Source organism: Astatotilapia calliptera, chromosome 14, assembly GCF_964374335.1.
Source record: "Astatotilapia calliptera chromosome 14, fAstCal68.1, whole genome shotgun sequence".
Classification (NCBI taxonomy): Eukaryota; Metazoa; Chordata; class Actinopteri; order Cichliformes; family Cichlidae; genus Astatotilapia; species Astatotilapia calliptera.
In genome coordinates this window covers 38,664,727-38,686,939 of record NC_137435.1, presented here as the reverse complement: position 1 = coordinate 38,686,939, position 22,213 = coordinate 38,664,727, and the positions used below count along the sequence as shown (strand labels likewise).

The 22,213-nt window shown below is 44.2% G+C and overlaps 1 pseudogene across 1 annotated transcript; it reads left to right on the top strand.

Annotated features, from left to right (window-relative positions):
- Window positions 1-939: 939 nt before the first annotated feature.
- LOC113035741 (PHD finger protein 12-like) lies at window positions 940-20,740 on the top strand (annotated as a pseudogene). Its single transcript, XR_013901194.1, has 13 exons — window positions 940-1,270; window positions 2,616-3,065; window positions 3,187-3,307; window positions 3,397-3,529; window positions 3,624-3,783; window positions 11,621-11,764; window positions 12,601-13,297; window positions 14,448-14,560; window positions 14,688-14,826; window positions 14,941-15,036; window positions 16,763-16,845; window positions 16,939-17,077; window positions 19,531-20,740. The product of XR_013901194.1 is annotated as a PHD finger protein 12-like (transcript).
- Window positions 20,741-22,213: the final 1,473 nt, after the last annotated feature.

The following is a 22,213-nucleotide window of genomic DNA, read 5'->3' as shown; positions in this document are numbered from 1 at the left end:
GAATTAAGTATATCATATTTATGTGAGTGCATTGTGTATTGCCGTGTCTGTACAGGTGTCCAGATGTATGTTATGTGCTCGGTGAGAAATTGAAACTGTGTGCATGCAATAAGCAGGTTGGAGGTTTCTCACCTGACTTTAGCTGTTTTATTTCCAACAGACTGATGCTTAAATAAAATAAGAATAAGTGCTGAACATGAATTCATTATTAAACATCACTGAAACTCTATGCAGCCTTACTGGCAATGTGTCCATAATTCACAAATATTATGGATGACATTCATTTATCATGAAATGTTGTTCACAGTCACCAAGAACACACAAAGTTATTCTTTACTATGAGCTGTACATTTTTAATTTACATGCAGCTAAAATGTGAATTTGCAAATGAATTCTATCAGCAGGACATTTTTACTGTTTAAACATGCTAACAAGCAGAGTTTGGTGCTGTGATCTTTGGTTTAAAACATGAAATTTAGTCATTTACAGTGCAAAACCATTTTTCTCACCTTCTACCAATCTTAAGGCTTTCATAAAGAGTGCTGCTGCGGGCCTCTCATTGCTGTGTGTAGAAATAGCATATGATGATATAAAGCCATGTTTTGACATTTAAATCCGTAATTTGTCTGATTATGTCACGATTAACACAGATGATCTTTTTGTTTTCTCGTAGCTGAGCTGGTGAGTCCTGTCAGCGTACGCCAGATGTTAATCTCCAACCTGAGGAACCGTCCTTTGAGCCCCAGCCATGTGGACTCTATGAAAAATCTGGTCCTCTCATTAAACCACAACCTGGTTACGGGGACGAAGGCGTTTCCTTATATTGCCTTCAGGGGATTCTTTAACAAACTGCTGCTGACGACACCTTTCACCCATGTGCCAGAGAGCCAGTTGGAGAACACCACTCCATCTCCTCCTACCAACTCACCAGCTGGTTTAATGGTGCTGCCTGCAGGGTCCCACCTCCATTCATGGTTCCTCACACCTCTGCTTCCAGAGAAGGCAGATCTTTCTGTCCTCAAGGCAGATCAGAGGAACTGCGTCTGCACCCTGGATGTCGACGGCGACACCATCACCAGAGTCATTTCCACTGTGTATTGCACAGAGGAAAGGGAAATGACAAATCGATGGAGAGTTACAGACTACACCTCTGACGGCAGAGTAATCATGTCGGTGCTCTGCCAGTTTCTGAAGAGGTTTACACAGGGTGCAAAGAGGAAGCCTGCAGAGGAGGAGAGCAGCAGCAGGAGCCCCACTCCACCAAGGAAACGTCTCCGGCTGTGATCAGCAATGAAGCCTTTCCTGGACATATGGAACATGGCTGTTACATATGGATGTTACATATGGATGTTTCCTCGTGCTTTGGAGCAAACTTTCTAACTCCTCATGTCTGCGCTGTGTCTGGAAAGGCTGGAAACATCTCTCCATCTTACACAGAGACCATCATGATGTGGCTAGTCTGAGGAGTTATTTCTGTACATATGTATATAGGTTTTTTTTTTTATTGAGATACACAGGTCAGCGTTTTCAGTGCGTCTTGCACTTTTCTTTATTTCTTGGTGCTGGCCTGTGTGTTTGATATGACTGCAAGGACTACAAGACTGACTTTATTATGTAATCTGCGTAAAATGAACCAATAATCCATGAAGACAGTGCAAAGTGTAAATTATCATCTTCTGCATCTCAGACATTGGCGAGAATGAACAATGTGGTAAGTAAAAAGTAATGTTCTGTCTCTAAAATGATGTCCCAAAATATTAGAAAACATCTAGTCCAGCCTAGAAGTAATAAATGCATGAAGTAGTTTTTCAGCGTCACTCTGAGACAGGATATTTCTTATTTCAGAGATATTACACAAAGATTGGAATTGGAAGAAATCAGTTCTAGATATTTGTTTAATATGTGCGTTGAAGGACATGTCCTGGTCAATAATGACTCCAGGGTTCCTCACAGCGTTACTGGAGGCCAAGGTAATGCCATCCAGAGTAAGAGTCTGGTTAGATACCATATTTCTAGGCTTTTCAGGGCCGAGTACAATAACCTCAGTTTGATCTGAATTTAGAAGCAGAAAATTAGAGGCCATCCAGGTCTTTATGTCTTTAAGACATTCCTGCAGTTTAACTAATTGGTGTGTGTTATCTGGCTTCATAGATAAATAAAGTTGGGTGTCCTCTGCATAGCAGTGAAAATGTATACTATGCCTTCTGATGATACTGCATTTAAATTGTAAACAGAATTGGTCCTAGCACATCCATAATTAACCTTAGATAAATATGATACAAACCACTGCAGAAATCAATACCTACAGGATGCTCTAATTGCTTTAATAAAATATTACGGTCAAAAGTTTTGAACGTTGCACTGAGGCCATGAGAAGATGATGTGTAACCTTCACTAAAGCTGTTTCTGTGCTGTGATGAGCTCTGAAATCTGACTGAAACTGTTCAAATAAGCCATTCCTCTGAAAATTATCTGTTAGCTTTTTAAAAATTATTTTTTCAAGAATCTTTGAGATAAAAGGAAGTTTGGCGATTCGCCTCTAACTAGGTAGGACAGCAGGGTCAAGAGGTGGCTTTTTAAATCAGTGTTTGGTTTTTTTATGTGTCTATGTACAGAACAGAAGTCTGAACAGACCAACGACCTGCCAGAGAAATCCTCCTCCAAGCGCTCTGCTTCTCCATCTGTGGAGCTGCAGCTCAACGCTGGCCGGCTGCAGCTTGACGGTCTTCCTCCAGGGGCCGGAGCTGCAGGCCCTGGTCTACGAGTGGCCCAGGTACGACTATTGGACCGCAGAACCAGCAGCAGGCCAATCAGCCGACCTGGGACTCCAAATTCCAACACTTCATCCACCCCAACCCCCTCAGAGGAGCAGAACGATGGAGAGGAGGAGGCAGCAGAGCCTGAGGATGAAGTTCAGGGTGCAGAGCTCGAGAGTTCTACAGTTTCTGCTCCGACCCCGCGACTCCTCAAGAGGCCCTTTCAGCTCCTAATAGCGGCTGCTATGGAGAGAAACCCCACTCAGTTTCAGCTGCCGAGTGAGCTCACGTGCACCACTGCACTACCAGGTCAGTCAGTCATAATGACTACCAAAATATGATTTCTTTCAGCACCCTAAGTTTAAAATACCTCTTTATATATGCAATTTAGACTGTTTCTTCAATGTTGCTCTTTTGTTTGGATTTCTAGGCAGCAGTAAACGGAGGAAAAAAGAAGAGCTGCTTGGAAAGCCCTTCAGGCGGCCTCAGCATGAACTGGATCCCAATGGTCTAGTCCCTTTGCCAGTCAAAATCTGCTTTTCATGCAACAGGTCAGGAGTTCTGGAGCACAGTGCAAAGAGGTAGACGAAGCCCTGAAGTGATGACAGCAGGTACTAATTCTATTTATTTGGTCTCTCAGGAGTTGCAGGTTGGCTCCATTGATCCAGTGCGATTACTGTCCCCTCCTGTTCCACATGGACTGTCTGGATCCTCCACTCACAGCTTTACCTGCCGGCAAATGGATGTGTCCAAACCATGTGGAGCACTTAGTAGTAAGATGCACTGTGCTGATTCTAAGCTAAAGCTGCTTTCCCTTTCCTTTTATTGATGTAAATTTTTATTGATATATTTTTGTTTGCTATGCAGCTGAATCAGAGGAGCCTCAGCCTGTCCAGCCGCTGTCAGCTCTTCGATCAGTTCCAGGACAGGATGTCCCAGCACGCAGTTAAGTTGGACTTCCTGCGTAGAGTACATCGACAAAATGCTCCCAACCACCACTCACCAGCGCAACAAGAAAACCATCAAGGTAGACGTACGTCTCAGTGTGACGGTGCAGTGTGTTGGATTTCATATAATCGTTTTTTCTTGGCCACTGGAACACAGGTGGAGATCTAGGAAATGAATGGCTTTAATAATATACCGTATTTCCCGGACTACAAAGCGCACCTGAATATTAGCCGCACAAGCTAAAATCAGGGGAAAATCCTGTTTTGTACATACATTAGCCGCACCTGACTAAAAGCCGCAGGTGTTTCAATGTTGACTTATCATATGTAAGAGAATATGCACAAAGGGAATTGTCAGGAAAGAGATGGCTGTTTGGAGACACACCCCTTTTATTAATATTTTGAAAAACAAGTTATGGGTACATATTTGCACATGTAGTACATAACAGTAACCTACAGCACACCAGAAAAATAGATTCAGCCTACCTTTTAGGCTCAGGTGCAGCGACACGGCTTTAACAAGAAGAAAAGTCAGTCATTCACCATCTTTCTCTTCTTCCTGCGCTCTAAAACCACCAAAGTCCTCTCCTCCAGTGTCGGATACAAACAGGCTCAGGATGGCTTCGTCATCCACTCTCCGCTTCTCTCCTTCGTTGTCACTTTCAAAACCAAAGAAATCCTCGTTGTCAGTGTCAGAGTCGAACACCCTCAGAAGGGCCGTGGCAGTGTCCTCTCCATCATGCAGCAGTCCAGCCCTTCAAAATCCGTTGGTGATCGTGGATGTTTTCACACTTTTCCACGCTGTCAGAATCCACCGGTGGAGTTGAGCATAACTTGCTTTTCGCAAGTTTATCGCCGCTCATCATCCACGCCTCCCGCTGAATGCGTAGCGCTACTTTGAAGTTTGTTTTTCGCGCTACTTCGTACGGGACTACGTTGCCTGGCGGACGGACATGTGACCAACATACCACTCTTGAACCCCGATCCTTCCGCCAGGCAACGTGCAAGGTGTTACTAAAGGACAAGATCAGAGAGGCTAAGGACAATTACAGGAGGAAGCTGGAGTGGAAACTCCAGCAGAACAGCATGAGAGAGGTGTGGAGGGGCATGAAGACCATCACTGGATTCAGGCCAACCAACAGCAGGGGAGCTGAGGGAGGTGAGAATAGAGCCGACGAGTTGAATCTGTTTTTCAATAGATTCGACACCACAGTGTCTGCTCCCACCCCCACAACCTCACCTGCAGTCAGCCTGGAATCCAGAGCCACACCACTGTGCCAGACTCTCTCTTCACATGTTGCCTCCTGTGAGATTCCTGACACCCCTCCCCCACCCATCACCTTCACTCAATACCAGGTTGAGATGCAAATGAGGAGACTTCACTCAGGCAAGTCTGCTGGACCAGACGGAGTGAGTCCCCTTGTCCTCAAGACCTGTGCCCCCCAGCTGTGTGGAGTCTTTCATAAACTGTTTATGCTGAGTCTGAGTCTGCAGAGGGTCCCAGTGATGTGGAAGACATCATGCCTCGTCCCTGTACCAAAGACGCCTCGTCCCAGTGGCCCCCAGGATTACAGGCCCGTGGCATTGACCTCCCACATCATGAAGACCCTGGAAAGGCTCATCTTGGACCAGCTGCGACCCATAGTAAGACCACATCTGGATCCCCTTCAGTTCGCTTATCAGCCTCGTCTCGGAACAGAGGACACCATCATCTACCTGCTCAATCGTGTCTACACCCATCTGGACCAGCCGGCGAGCACTGTGAGGGTCATGTTTTTTGACTTTTCCAGTGCTTTCAACACCATCAGGCCGACCCTCCTGGGTGATAAGTTAGCAGCGATGCAGGTGGATGCTTCTCTGGTGTCCTGGATTGTTGATTACCTGACAGGAAGACCACAATATGTACGTCTCCCACAGTGTGTGTCTGACAAGGTGATTAGCAACACAGGGGCACCACAGGGGACTGTCCTCTCCCCCTTCCTCTTCACCCTCTACACCACAGACTTCAGCCACTGCACAGAGACCTGCCATCTTCAGAAGTTTTCTGATGACTCTGCGGTGGTTGGATGCATCAGCAGGGATGATGAGACAGAGTACCGGGCTGTGGTCGACTCCTTTGTCACGTGGTGTGAGCAGAATCATCTGCAGCTCAACGTGGCAAAGACCAAGGAACTGATCGTGGACTTCAGGAAGACCAGGAAACACTTGACCCCTGTTTCAATCCAGGGGGTCAGTGTTGACATTGTGGAGGACTATAAATACCTTGGAGTACACATTGACAATAAACTGGACTGGGCTAAAAACACCACAGCACTTTACAGGAAGGGCCAGAGTCGTCTCTATTTTTTGAGGCGACTGAGGTCCTTCAACATCTGCCAGAAAATGCTGAGGATTTTCTATGAGTCTGTGGTGGCCAGTGCGATCCTCTATGCTGTTGCATGCTGGGGGAGCAGGCTGAGGGTCGCAGATGCCAACAGACTTAATAAACTAATCCGTAAGGCCAGCAATGTTGTGGGGATGGAGCTGGACTCCCTCAAGGTGGTGTCGGAGAGGCGGATGCTGTCCAAGATAAAGACAATGTTGGATAACACCTCCCACCCACTCCATGACATGTTGGTCAGTCACAGGAGCTCGTTCAGTGAGAGACTGAGATTACCGAAAAGCACCACTGAACGACACAGGAAATCATTCCTGCCTGTGGCCATCTCCCTGTACAACGCATCCACTTAACACACTGTTTGCTGCTACAACTACACATGTTTCTTTTCCAAATATTTATTTATAAGTGACTTATGTATGTATGTATGTATGTATATATATGTATATATTGTACTATTCTTAGTTAGCGTATTGTCTGTCTTGTCTTAATGTTGGTTTAAAATGGAGCACTGTAACAAAAAATAATTTCCCCCAGGGATCAATAAAGTATTCTGATTCTGATTCTGATACATGCGCACATGGCGGCGACGCAGAATGAGAAGGGCGAAAGCGGATTGTTAAATGAAACGGATGAACCAGAACTGGTTTGTAAAAATGCTGCAACTTCAGTGGTGGAACTGGTTTAGCTTTCGTCCCTCAGATACACAACAAAGCACTATTTTTGGTAGCGCATGCTAGCGGGCCGACGTTATTACCGTGTTTTTTGGAAAATACGGCACACTTAAAATCAATCCTTTGATTTTTCTCAAAATAGACAGTGCCCCTTATAATCCCGTGCGCCTTATGTATGAATTCTGGTTGTGTTTACTGACCTCGAAACGATTTTATGTACACGGCGCTCGAAAATCTGTCAAATGTTTCAGTACAACTTTGCTAAGCTACGAAGCTGCACTGCTTGATGGATTGTCGGAGCGTTACGGCTGTCGTAGGCAGGAGCCTCGCGGAGTGATATGTACTGTGCTTCAACATAATATTACCGTACACTGTGTGTATAACCTCTTAAGTTTTGTGGATATTATACATGGTTATGCTGAGGATATGTCGGCCAATTTCCACTGGAAATGTCTTTTTGGTTAAACTGTCAGCAAGGAATTTGCATTTGCACTGTTACATTTTTATATAACTTTAATGCACATAAAAAACAGCTGCTTGATTAAGTGAAAATACATTGATGGGGTTTTCTTTGCACTAATAAAGTTGAGGAGTTGTAAAGTGTTTTGTCTAGTGTCAATTATATAGTTATCGCAAATTTTCAAATGTATATTGTGATAAGTTTTAAGAACAGGCTCAAGACCCACCTTTTTAATTTAGCTTTTACTTAGCGTTTATTTATTTTTTATGCTTATTTATTCTATCCTGTTATTCTATTATTAATTTAGGATTTACCTAATATTTTTTGATTTTATTCTTATTCATTTTTTAATCTTCTTACTCTATTTATATTTATATTTATATTGTATCCTGTTGTTATTTATTTTATCATTTTACCCTGTATATATCGTATTGCGTCATATCTCCAGTGTTTCCTCGGAGGGCGCTCTCTGCACCGGGGCTGTTATTGACCGTGGCTGCTGGGTCTCTGGGGTCCTCTCAGCCTGGTTGGGGGGCTCCTTGGCCTCCCTCCTGCTGTGTGCCCAGCCCGGAGGCTGCGGTCTGTGACCGGCTCCCGGTGCAGACGGCTCTCTGTTATAATGTTTCCTCACTTGGCTCATGCGAGCCCAGCCCAATTTTTACTCTTTAAGTGTGCGCGTGTGTGTATGTGTGTGTGGGTGGGGGTGGGGGGATATATGTGTATTGAGAGTGTGGGGAGTGAGTTGGAGGGTGGGGTGGGCTGCTTTTAACTATGTAAAGCACTTTGTGCTACATTTTTTCTGTATGAAAAGTGCTTTATAAATAAAGATTGATTGATTGATTGATTGATTGATTGAAATATTTTTGGTCATATCGCCCTGCTCTACCTAGATACTGACATACTGTCTTTTTTTCAGCTTCTGAAATTTAAGCAGTTGTGCACTTGTATATGAAGTGATGCTATGTTTAGACACATCTGAACGTACTGGTTAATTTGCTAGAAAGTGTTAAATTGTCTCTAACACCAAGTGTGGTTCAATTTCTTACTCTTAAACCCCCCAAATTACTATCCAAAATATACAGAATGCTTTCTAAAACAGATGAATCAATATCACTTCCTATTGCAAAATGGGAAGCGGATTTATCAGTTAACTTAGACCTAAACTTCTGGTCTCAGATTTGCTTAAAAACCTTTCATCTAATTAGAAATCCCAGTCTTCAATTAATTCAATACAAAATATTACATAGAGTGCACTATACAGGTCATCGGATGTTCAAGATGGGCTTTACGTCTACCAACAACTGCTCACACTGCCAAACCAATTCACCGGACAATTATATCCACGCTCTTTGGTTCTGTCCACCAGTTCAGAAGTTTTGGCGCGAGATATGTGAAGACTTATCGAAGTGTCTGAAATGTAACATTCCAACTTCCCCCTTAGTGTGTTTGTTGGGCAGCTTAGATAATGTCACTTCAGAAAAGAATATCGCCCATATGGTTTTCACTGCCCTATGCATAGCCAAGAAAACAGTCCTCATGAACTGGAAAAATAAAAACAATCTTAATTCTAACCAATATAGAAATTATCTATTAGATTACATTAGTCTTGATACAGCCTCTGCCACCACATCAGATCAATTGCTCTGGGCTCCTTTGATCAGCTCCATCACCTAGTGGGGGTGGGGGGTCATAGTTTGGTCCCGCCTTCACTGTTGTGATTGGTGTGGGGGTAGGGACAGGCTTAGGGCGTCGGGGGGTTCCCCGGAGGCATCTTCCTTGGGGGGCTCAACCCGGGGTAGCGGTCATGTCCTGTTAGGGGCTCTGTTGGCTCTCAGGTGACTGTTTCCTCGCGGCTGCATGCAGCGGGGCTAGGGGAGGGTCTGTGCTGACGGACGTGGGTTACTGACCTGGTAGCCTGGCTGCCCCTGGGTGGGTCCGGGATGGGCGTGAGGTTCTGGGGGCGCTCCGTCTCTGGGCTGGGACCCGGACCGGGCCTCGGGGGCTTGGGTCCTGGTTGGTGTGTTGCCGGGGTTGTGGGCGGGTGGGTGCATGGGGGCCCAGCCCTGGAGCAGGGTGCCGCCGGTGCGTCGAGCCACCTGGGGGGCTCTTCAACTGGTGGGGGAGATTGTCACATCTTGCAGGAGCTTTCCTCTCCTCAGGAGCTCCCTCTGCAGGAGGGGGAGATACAGGAGAGGTGGAGGAAGATCTCAGCCTGGGTGTTTATTGTCTTATGTAGTCTGGAAGATGAGTGGATGGTGGGGTGGGTGCAGTTTTCTCTGTGGTGGGGTTGGGTGGACTGTCCCGGGCTCTGTGGGGCCGGGTGGCGCTGCTGCACTGGGCCCAGTCTGGATGGGCCTGGGCCCCCTTTCCCTGGCGGGTCGCGGAGTATGGGGGTGCCTACTGGGGTCAGCGGGGGAGCTCGCCCCAGGGAGGGGTCACTTGCCCCTCCCTTCCTTCCCTCCCCATCTCCAGCTGCCTCCCTCTTCCCGCTCCACCACAACCACCCACACATGCAGGGCCTTGGAGTAGGGGTATGTCACCAGGGTGCAGAGGAGGCTACCCCCCCCCCCCCCCCCCCCTCTGTCCCCTTCTGGCTGCCTCTGCCTCAATTTTATCCCACAACTTAGACATTCACATTACTCACACTCTCATTACACATACATATAGGATCTTGGGGGTGGGCACGATACACGGAGTCCAAAGTACCATCAGGGTGTACACCCCACCCCTGGCATCGTTGCCCACCTCTCAATTTTAAATACACGTAGACATTGAGGGCTAGCAGGAGGGACCATGCGCTTACCTGCTGCTCTCTGGCAGGTAGCTCCATGCCCTCCTGGGTTTTAAATGCACCTTAGAACACACATGCATCAACACTACAATGAGCGGGTGGAGGGAGGTTTGGAGTCTTCTCTCACCCCCATTCTCTGCGACCTGCTGGAGCGGGGGGGCTAGGAGGAGGAGTTGGCCGTCCGACTGCGGTCTGGAGTGTGGAGCCTTCCTGCTGCTGCGGAGTCGGGGCGGTCTGCCTCCCCCCACCGCAGGGAAAAGGGAAACACCGCCTGGGTCTGGGTGCAGTTCCCCCCTCCAGGGGCAAGGGTACCTAGACCCGGTTTGTAGAGTACGCTTGGGGAGTGTGATCGTGTGTACAGCGTCTCTTTATGTCTGTCTCCACGTTGGTTGAGTGTGGAGTAAGTGCATATGAGAGCATGAGGGTGGGAATGGATGTTTGTGTCTGTGTGTGCCTGTATGTCTGTGTCTATATGTCAGGTTGGGTGTCAGGCGCCACCTCTCTGGGGACATCTCAGGCCCTCCAAGGTTTGGAGGCCTATCTCCCCCTACCACCACTTCCCCTGCCAGTGGCGGACCCCCTCAGACATCGGTGCGTTGGTGGTTCTTTGTGTCCGGGGATGGGCGTCCAGGTACACACCGGCTCACTCCTTGGTGGCCGCTTATCGGGGCCTGGAGCCTGGGGCTCGCTCGGGCCACTTCGGAGGTGGGGTGCCCCCGGCCTCTCGGCCTGGGGCTCGGTCACTCAGGCGCAGCTGGCTGCCAGCGGAGCTCACGGGCGCATCACTGCAACTCCCCCTGGCTTCTGCTCCGCGGCTGCTGAGTGAGCCCTCGTCTGGGACTCTCCTCAGCTCTTTCTGGGACAGTGGCGCAGCTGCCCCTCTGTTGGTCTTCCTTGGTCTCTTGTGTTCTGGGGGCCTCTGGATGTCTGGAGTTTTGATCTCCTCCACACCTGCTTCACGCCCTGGAGGACGGGGCTGTGGCCCCCCCACACCCTCTAGCAGATCATTACATGAAGGAACCTTTTAAAAAAACAAAAAACAAGCGCGTCCATGCTCACAGGTGTACACACGGGTGATCACACCCACAAACTACACCCTTTTTGGCTCCTACCTCAAAGCACACTGTGTTCTGTTGATCTTATGTGCTGCACAATAATGTTTAACATTTAGTATTTACTGTCATATTCCCATATATCATTGTGATGTTGTTTATTCTATTACTCTTGTTCTCTTCTGCTTGCTTTCTTTTTTCTTTCTCAGCAGGTGATCCAGGTGATCGATAGATGCATTTTTTTTTTCTCTGCCCGTTCTGTTGGTTTTTGTCTTTTGCCCTTCTCCCCCGTCCCTCTTCTCAGCTGTTTCTCTTTCCCTCTTTCTTTCTCCCCTTCTTTCCCCCAGTCAAGTCTGTCCCGTATTCAGTAAGTGAAAATAAAATAAACAATAAAAGGTGAATCAAATGGACCATTACGGCAAGGCTGGGATGGTCAGTTTGGTAAAGTAAATCCGTTGGGCATCTTTGTTTGCCTTTAGACAACAATTCTGATGCAAAAGAGCCAAACGGGACAGGCAAAAAAAAAAAAAAAAATGTCTCTAACAGTCAGTGTTTTTATTCAGGTGCCAGATGCCATCAAGTCCCAGTACCAGAATCCTCCGCCCATGCTGCTTCCTGCAGGGGTGCGCCAGCTGGAGCTGGTTTGTAGTGGCATTCCTGACCATCAGCCCACAAAGCATTTCACCACAGAGGCTGAGCAGCAGGAGGTAGGCACAAGAGAAACCAGCAGCTGCCTAACATGTTCTTTAAGTCAGATTGTAATGATAGTTCCCTCAAAACAGGCTTTTGTGTGCTACAATCTGTGTCATCTGATGTAATAGGATGTGAGATTAATAGGAGAGCAGCGTAACCTCCTAAGACCCAAACTCTTTCATGGCATGCATTTTTAATTTCTCTTTGCTATTTGGGCTGATTGGGACCTGATGAATGTAAAACCAAAGAATTATCAGATTTTATTTTTTACCTGATGTTTGTTTCTGAGAAAAATGAGATCCACATATGAGGACATTCGATTTAAATTTCAATAGAACAGTGGCAGTATAACGTCCTCGCATGTGGAAATCAGGCCTTTGTAGAGCAACATTTAGTATTTTGGTCTAGCCAACCCAAAATGTGATGTTCACATATGTGGACACCAGGTCCTAGGAGGTTAAGGATGATTGATCGCTTTCCTTTTCATTTTGGATGATTGGATGAGAGTTTGGACAAGAAGTTTTTAGAGAGTTAGATTTTTGGTGTAGATGAGTGAAACACTGACACATCCTGTGTACTGTGTTTATCAGAAAGTAACAGAAAATTCAGTTTCAGAAGTTCTGAAAGCTGAACCAACTGCTTCACGGCACTTTGCAACAGTTGCATTAGAAAGTCTGTTTTTTTCACAGACTGTAGAGCTTTGAGTAATTAATTGAAAATTGCAGCAAAAGATAAATTCTGGTATCTGTTTGTTTGTGTGATATAAATGAATCCTTGATGAAGGGGAGGGCCTCTCAACAGAACTGCTGGTTGCTTCTTTATAAAAACATACATGTGTTGTGTTGAACAGTGGCTTCAGGATGTCATCGCTCTCCAGTGCAGTATCATGCGACACCTATCCATCAAACAGAAGGCCTCATCAACAGAGTGGCACTTTGAGCAGAAAGCAAATACACAATCAAGTGGAGCATCAGAAGACATGAAAACTCAGGCCTCATTAGAAAGGACTTCTTCCCCTGACCTCTGCTCTAAAGCTTGCAGTACACCCAGTGACTCCCAGGGGGCCTCTCTTTCCAAGGACAGCCCATCAGGGCTAGTTCTTTGCAAATGCACCGTGACACCATGTCAGAACTGTAGGAAACCTAATGGGCCTCTGGAATTGGTTCAGCCTCCCAGAGCCAATGGACCTGTAGACTGTAACAGTGCCTCAGATTCCTGCAGGCAGGCTGAGCTACAGAACAGACTGAAGGCTGGGAGAACGGCATCAGCTTCTGCCCCTGGACTGGTGAACCACATAGGAACAGAAACGGTTAAGAAGGAACCCGAGAGCACTGTAAATGCATGTGCCCAACAGAACTGCCCCACTGCCCCCACGATATGGCCCCACAGTGGCCAACAGAACCACAGGAGCCAGACAGAGCCCCAGGAGGAGTGTGTGAGCACCGATGAAAAGCCCTCCTCAATCACCAGCAGTTCCTTCACAGATGCACCATCTAGAGGCAGCCAGGAGCACGACACAGTAAAGTTTGGATCAGCACCTACTCCAGGTACACATCAGAAATGTCAAAGCTGCAGTCTAAATGTATCACTTTATACAGCTAATAATAATAATGATGATAATAATAGTAATAATATACTCAAGTAATCATTATGTTACTCTCTCCTCATTATACATGTAACGGGGGCCATGGTGTGCATGAGAGAACATTTAATTTGAGGCTATAGCAACATTATTTTGCATATTTAAATTAATATAAATACATTTTTAACTTTAAGAAATTGTGTTAATAGTCATGCTGTTAGGCTGAATTATTATTAGTATTAACATCTCCACTTTCATAACGTCTGTTTTGCATTAAAGCACAGAGAAGGCCTCAGAACTGAGAATGGTTATATGCTCACCTTTCTTCACTGCAGCCACTACATGCTTGTTTGAAGGCTTACACACATTCACTCGCACACTTTAACACACATGCATTCACACGCGTGCACACTGACCAACTCTGCTTCATCCAGGAGATGCAATACTGTCAGAACTCTTTTTTTTCCCCTTATAATGTAAGAAAGAGCTCCAAGCAGATGGGAAGAAGGCCTTTTTATTTCATGCCTCAGTCTAGGATGCATAGCTTATTTTATTTGGCAGATCACTTAAAATTGTGATTCTGTTACTTCTACTTTTAATAATTTATCAGTTTTTGTCTTTAGGAAAATGTTTCTTCAAGAAAGTGGAAATGTGATTGTGATATGGGATGTAAATACAGTGAAAGAGTTGAGCTCTTTTGGCAGATACTGTGTATTGTTAAACTATCAAAACAAGCATTTTCTAAAGTGGAAACAAATGAAACGTTCATTTTAAAAGACCTGAGTTTTCTCTCTTTTGAATGTTTACTGTTGCTATTAATTGAATACTCACTGCTGACATAATCGATGGTGCTAACAGTTTTCTTGCATATTTTGTGTCGTGCAGCCCCATTTACCAAAAGGATACATGGCCATTTAAGAGCACATTTTATTTTCAGTTACTGAGTTATGAAGAAAAAAAAGTTATTCAGATACAACTTGCTTTGCCTTCTATCTCAGTAATAGTTCCTGTGCACTTTTTTCCTTTATAGTGAACTATCAAAAACTGTCTTTTTTCTGGTCCTTCTTTTATCTCATCTCATCAATTTGTCTCTTTTTTCCTCTCCTGTCCCTCAGACATAAAGGCTGCTCCTGCACTGACGGACTCACTGCTGCCCAACACACTGCCCTCCATCACCAACCTGTCCAGCTGCATGAAGGATGGAAAAGAGGAGGATGGGGGTGAGTTTGTCACTCTGCGGCCACATGTGACAGTTTAAGAGCCTTCGTATTGCTGTGTTCTGCTATGAAACACACGAAGATGTAATTAGCTTCTAGCGGTTGTGTGTGTTTGTGTTTTTGTGCACATTGATCGAGCTGGACAAACTGGATGCAGAGATGATCAAGCTCTTGGCCTATCAGAGGATCCAGCAGCTCTTTGCTCCCAAAGTGGCCAGCACTCAACCTCCCCCCACCACCAGCACTACCCCAAAAACCTCAGCACCCCACCCAAACAGTAAGATACCTTTGCACTACAGTTTAGTCTGTTTACTTGTCAAGAAGTCAGTTTTTCTGCTGTTTGATTGCTGTTTTGTTCGAATTATTAAAACCTACACTCTCCTCCTCCCAGGTCAGAAAAAGGTGCAAGCCAGAGCGGTCTTTTACCCTCTGACAGGAAGAGGAGCAGCTGTCAGCATGTGCTATAGGACGTTACACATAGGATCAGGTAGGACATTCAGTCGCTGTGACTTTGACCCTGCTGCATTCTGTGCCCTGGCTCTGAGCCACTCTTAGGTTTCACCTGTGATGGGGAAAGGTTCACGTAGGAGAACAGCATTAAAGCTGCTCTCACGTAGTTTTTTTTTACCAGTTCACCAAACTCCAGTTAATCATGTTTGATTTAGGTTATATTCTTGCCTCGTGACTAAAGTTTAATAAGACCGAAGTAGAACATAGGTAGGGCCCCATCATACCTGCTGTGTGGTGCCTGGCAAATGTCACCGTACAGCAAAGTTGATGTTACATGTTGTAAGCTGTCATCTCTGCTGGTCATGCACTTCTCCATTTTTATAATCTGGTGTGTTGTTGCATTGCTGCTGCAGCTGGGTTAAAGTCTGTTTTTAATGGCATCCTAACATCATATCAGTACAGAAGTTTAGAGGTTCACAGGTTTCACAGAGGGAGATGTTGAAACTTTGAAACTTGGCAAAAACTTTAAAATTCCTCGGCTTCCAACTTTGACTTCTTCTCCTTCTATACCAGCGCTGATTTGGAGGACGGGCAACACCTATTGTTCAGAAGAATACTGCAGCACGTACATGCACCGTAGCAGCTAGCATGAATGGATATAGCTGTGTGATGGTCTTACTGGTGACACACAAAGCTGCCAACACAGCAGGTGTACCACGGCCCCTGGTTTGGTGTCTTGGCTCTGAGCTAATCACTCCTACAGATATAAAACTGGGAAGTGAAGCAGAAGCAGTGTGTGGAAAAACTAACAACACCCCATCATTCATCAGCTTGCAGAACCACCAGACAGATTTGCTGACGTGCTTGGAGTCATTGCACTGCCTGATCCTTGGTGACTGTTTTTGGACTTTAACTCCTGGGAATGTTTTGCAGTTGTCTTGCATGTTTTCCACTTGAATAGTGAATAATCTTTCTCATGGTAGAATTATGAGCGTGTTTGGGACTGGCTTCATGCAACTTCAGATACTGACATGCAGCACTCATTTATTCTTTAAGACATCTTTCCTCTTTGGCATTATGTCGACACACACCAGAATGCTTCTGAGTTTATAGAGGTGGTCACTCGTGCTGATAATCAGTTAATCAGTTGTGTTTGATCAGCAGTATGTACCTGCTACTTGTCATCTTTATTTCTATGGAAGCAACAAGGGTTTGCTTAGTGCTTCATACACTAATTCTGCATTTTGGCTTAGTTTTGTCAAATACATGACAGTAATGTCATATTTTATAGTTCATCTGAGGTTATATATCAAGACTTAATTTCAAGACCTGCTAAAAACAAGATGATTTTTATTTTGTCCCAATATGTAAACCTTGACAGAAGGTATCCTTTTAACCATGACTGTACTTCTGTACGACAGGCAGCAGTACACGACAGAGTATAATATAATAATGTACTGAGCCTGTACTAGCTCACAATCTCTGCATCATTAGTCAGGTTGAGTGATAGTTGGTACCGTCATCTTTAAATCGGAGTATTTTAAGCAAGTTGTCTGTGAAAGTAAGTTCTTAGACCTGTGAGGGTCACAACAGGACCATGTGGAATAAAAACTACTGAACAAAAACACAATATGTCACATTGGAGTGCAGGTCATTAAAATACATTTTGACACGTCAATATTGCAGAAAAAAAATCCATGTTGCAAATCTGTATTCTTTGTGTTGTGGGAAAGGGTGTTTAAGTCTTTAACTGTTTCTCTAAGGTGCTGACATGGATGTGTGCCTTACAAACTACGGTCACTGCAACTACGTATCGGGGAAACATGCCTGTATTTTCTATGACGAGGTGAGGCTATTAAACTACATCACTCTGCAGAGCACTCCTGTGGTTGTTAGTGACCAAGATGTAAATTGTGTGTGTGTGTTTGTCGTCCTTCAGAATACCAAGCATTATGAGCTTCTGAACTATAGCGAGCATGGCACCACAGTGGATAATGTCCTGTACTCGTGCGATTTCTCTGAGAAGACCTCACCATGTCCACCCGGTGGCCTGGTAGCCAAAGTCCAAGGAATCATTCGTAAGTACATCTCCGTCATCTGTTTGGATTGGCTTGAAGGAACCCAGGTCTGTGTGCCCAGTTTGACTTGGACTGCTGATGAGGTCGTCACTCATAGATTTTGTATGAACCTTTTATGAATATCCATCCATCTTCTTCCACTTAGCCACTCATCTGTATGTGTTCTGGTTAAAATAGTTAAAATTTTAATTGTGAAGAAATCATAACATCATTGCGTCTGTAAATTACAGGAATACTTTAATTTATACTCTAATACTGAAAAGAATCAGTTTTAGTTTGGCTAGAATTTCAGGAAGTGTACCCCCCCCCCCCCCCCATGTGCTTAATGTCAGTGTGCTGTTTGTTACGCTGACACTGCTCCTGCAGTATTGGTCAGCTTTTAGTGTTCTTCATCCAAATTGTGGTCAAGGTCACATTTGTCATTCTTAATGGGTACATGTAATTAGTTTGAGTAGAGAACCAGTTCTCCGTCTGTTGTAGGTTCTGGTTAGAGTGCCAGCTTGAAGTGCAGGAAAAAAACAAACCATGAGTTTGGTGTTGGAGTTCATCTCCATCCATAATGGCGATCTAGCCAGCGAGCCTGCTGGTAGAGAAAACACCAAATGGGAAAGAACGGGCTGGCTTATTATTAGCTATTGCAATTTCAAAGTAAAAGTAAGGATGCAGTAAACGTACAGTACAGTGGTAAACTTGGTGCATGTGGCATTGTAGCAATGAGAAAGGTAAATAAATAAAGTGTAAAATGAGCAGTCAGATAGGGCTGCTCGATTATGGCAAAAATGATAATCACGATTATTTTCACTGAAATTGAGATCGCGATTATTTGACGATATTTATTTAACCCTTTAAGACCTACTATAGAACCAAGTCCGCCAGAGCTTATATTATTTTTTTTACATGTTGTAGTGCCGTTTGTGGGAGCATTTCAATTTGCTATGCAACTGTTATAGCCCATATTTTAATAATATGTATGCATTAAGTCCATAGTAACTACATAAATTGCAAAAAAGTGCAATAAACTACAAAAAAATTGAAAATCGTTTTTGTTTTTTTGTTTTTTTACATGTATTTCTACTTGGAGAAATTTAAGAGGTTTATCCCTCAAAACTTTAAATACAAAAAAGTTGCAAAAAATAGTTTACAACAACAGGAAATTTATTTTGAGTGTCTTCATAGTTTTATTTTGGAGATACACCAATTTTTATATACTGCAGGAAAAACGAAAAAACAATCCTATGATGCAAATTTGCAAAGAAAACAGCAGGTGCATCAAAATAAACTATTTCCAGCTGTGCAATTCGAGTTCTAAGCATCCCAGCAACTATTCAGAAAGGTCAAACATGACCAGTATAGGCTTTTAAGGCCTACAAATAAAAAACTACAATTTCCGCGAAAATGACGTCACTACCGGTTTCGGGCAGGAAATGGCGGACATGCGATCGTTCGCGCTGACGTCTGTTTCACTGTGGGAAGTGTTATGAACAGCTGATCAGATCGGCAAAGCGTGTTTCTGGAATATTATGTTTTTGTTCCTGCAAGAGCTTTTTATGCAGTTTTTGCAAAGCTTTATGTGGAAGGAAACCGTGACCGAGGACAAGCTGATGGCATCAGATGTAAGTACAACTCCTCCGGTTTCATATGCAAAACAAATTATTGCGCTAGCTTACACGGTTCCGGTTCTACAGGGATTTAAAAATAGTTACACAACACGGAGCGTGCTGCTCTGACCGGCTTTAAAGGGTTAACAATGACTTTAAAAAATAATATAAAATAGTGTGCAACACCACTGAAGTTTTTTTACCTCTCTTTTCAACCAGCGGCAGTCACTCTCCTCTCCAAATAACTTCTGCTTAGCTTTCCGGGCTTCCCTCGGGTCCTCTTAATCAGCGGTCTCCAACCTTTTTTGCGCCACGGACGGTTTATGCCCGACAATATTTTCACGGACCGGCCTTTAAGGTGTCGCGGATAAATGAGGGAGGGGCTAATAATCGGCTCAGTCATTTTTAATGATCGTTGAAAGCCCAGATCGTAATCGTGATTAAAATTCGATTAATTGAGCAGCCCTACAGTCAGATATACTTGTTCTGTGGCAGACCACGTTATGTAAAGTCTGAATGTTGCTGTATCACATAAAGCTTCCAGTCTTAATCTGTTATTAAAGATCATTTGGACAGATGTTTGATTAGTAAAGAGCTGCAGTGTGAAACAGCATTAAATCAAATTTCTCTGAAACTGTTTATAGATGATGAGTGTAAAACATGTTTGCCAGAGTTCAGCTTTCCACATGATTTTAGTCTCATTTTCAAAACAAAGTGTTCATTTTTATTTTGTGGATAAAATGTAATCAGTGAAATCTTTTCATGGTTGCATTGTCTCCACATTAATGGAGTTTACTGTGACACTAGTCTGTACAGACGTCTTTCTCAGACCTGCTGCATTTCTTCTTTGCGTAGGTCGCAGTAAGAAACGGGAAGAGGACGAGGGAGCCAACTCCATGGTGGGGTTGTTGCCAGTAGGAGGAGTGATGAGTAGCCAACGTCAGGGTGGTGCTGAGCCGTCTTGTAGCTGCAAAGCGAGTAGCTCCAGCCTAATTGGAGGCAGTGGGGCGGGCTGGGAGGGCACGGCCCTGCTCCACCATGGCAGCTACATCAAACTGGGCTGCCTCCAATTTGTCTTTAGCATCACTGAGTTTGCCAGTAAGCAGCCCAAAGAGGAGCAGGCCACTACACCTGCTGCCAGTTGCACAAGCACCACCACCAGCAGCAGCAGTGTCATCAGCACCACCCTCAGCACCACCGCTAACACCTCCACACCACCACCACCCAGCACTGCCACAACAAGCGGCTTTTCCAACCAGGATGAGGCTGACTCTGAGACTGTACCTCCCCACCAAGTGCCCGTACTGCGTTCTAACTCTGTTCCATAATCCGCACAGGAAGCCCCGCCCTCCCTCTTATTTTGCACCTTCTGTGTCATGATGAAGGGAAAGCTGCACAGCTGGTTGGTCAACAGGGAAAAGTTCTTCTTTTTTTTCTTTTTTTTTAAAATGGTTTATATCTTTGCATGAACTTGAAGTATTATTGACAATCTCTTTTTTTCTTTTTTCTTTTAAATGACTGACGTAACCGTTAGGACCGTTAGGACTTTGAGCAAACATTACTTCCTTGGGCTCAATCTTTGTTTTTGCCAGTATATTAGTTATGTATGGTGTAACCTTTTTGTCAGTCAGCCCATTTAGCACAAACATTTTTTTTCTTTGTAGTATTCAATTCCATACATTCTAATTTCTTTTGCTGCTTTTGCACCACAGGTAGCTATATATGTATGAAAACATACATGCTTATACACTATAACATGTATATATAATGTAAATACATTTTAATTCAGTGCCTCTCGATTGGAGAAACATTGGATTTCATGTAGATTTGCCATTTTTTGGTTTTTAACTGTACAGCTCATTGAATTTGTGATACTGTGTAGAGTACCAGACGTTTTGTGATAAAACTTGTTCTTAGTCTGTACTTTCCGCTGTAGTCCATCTGTAAATACCGTATAGTTTTAGCACTCATTTTAACATCTTGTGCTGCTGTGTATATAAGCACTCTGTCTGTACCTGCTTGTCTGTTCAAACCTGTAAATACAGAAAGATTTTCTAAGAACAAACTCAGTGTTTATGCCTGTTATTTTCAGCCTTGTTCTAGGTCCACTTTGAGCTCTAGTTTGGTTTTCACTTTCTGAGACAGCAAGTTCAGTACTGACAGGGGTGGATCTACAAGGGTGGCATGGGGTGGGCATGTGCCACCCTAAAATAATCTTTGCCACACCCTAGTTGTTTGCATATGACATGTTGTTTATTAAAATAAGCTAGCATTAACACTTTGAGCCTAGCTGCAATTAACGTTGAATATAAATTCTAAAAAATGAATATATTGCATAGCGTTATCCTCCCTCCCCTATTAGAAAATGGTTCAGCCCTGCTTTATTTCTTGTTGTCGGTAGCAACCAATGCCTATGATTGGGCAGAGCACATTTGGAATCAAGAGTTTATCAATGAGGTCGACGCGGACCTGGTCATCATACTGTTCATTCAGAATGCTGGTGGGCTCGGCTTGTTTTAGGACAAAAAAAAAAAAAGTAAAAATGGACAAAGTGATGACGTGCTCCGTGAAAAGCAGACCGTGGGTTGGAACAGAAATAAACAGAGATGTGTTTTGTTTTAATTTCTGTACCTCATGGTTGTTTAATTCAAAAATACAGGAAGCAGCAACAGATGCAAATACAGTTATTAAGGTGTCACACATTAGGGCTTTCACAAAGTTGGTGCATTAACTGTTTAGAAATGACAGCTTTAAAAAACATTGTTGTCTCTAGCATGATTATATCTTTGATATGATTTACTTTTAAACTCAAATGTTGCACGTTCTTCACAAACAACTACGCTTTAGTTACACCACTTGACACAACATTTTACTATTTATGTAATCTGGAGTATCTGGGTGCTTCACACTATCAGCTACATTGCTTTATTAGTCCACCTGACAACTTACACCAGTTTAGTCTAGCCCATTGTTAATTATACACCGGCTACCGAACTACACACCTGAATGCAGCCAGGCTGATTTCATTCTGGCTACATTCCTGTTTCCTATCCTGTTTCCTCAGTTGTCGCCAAATCGTTGCACTGGACTCATTACTCAACCTTGGCTCCCTCGCTTGCATACTCACTTTGCTTAAATTCACCTTGGTGTCCTTTTGCCAAAGCTGCTGCTGCAGAGCTGAAGAGCTGTGGAGAGAGGGCTTGAGTGGAGCGACGTGGAAAGCAGCAAGCTGCATGGTGTTACACTCAGTGTTGGGGAGTAACGGAATACATGTACCAATGCTACGTATTTAAAATACAAAATATGAGTAACTGTATTCCGTTACAGTTACCGTTTAAAAAGGTGGTATTCAGAATACAGTTACTTTGTTGAAATAAAGGGATTACACGGCGGCCTTTTCCTTTTGCCCTCTCTATTTTTGGTAATTCCACGCTGGTGGAAACCCAAACAAAACACGCATTAAGAGGCTCTAATGCCTGTGTCTCAATCTCGTGGCCCATGTCACCTCTAATGACATGAAGAAATATTTTTAAAAATT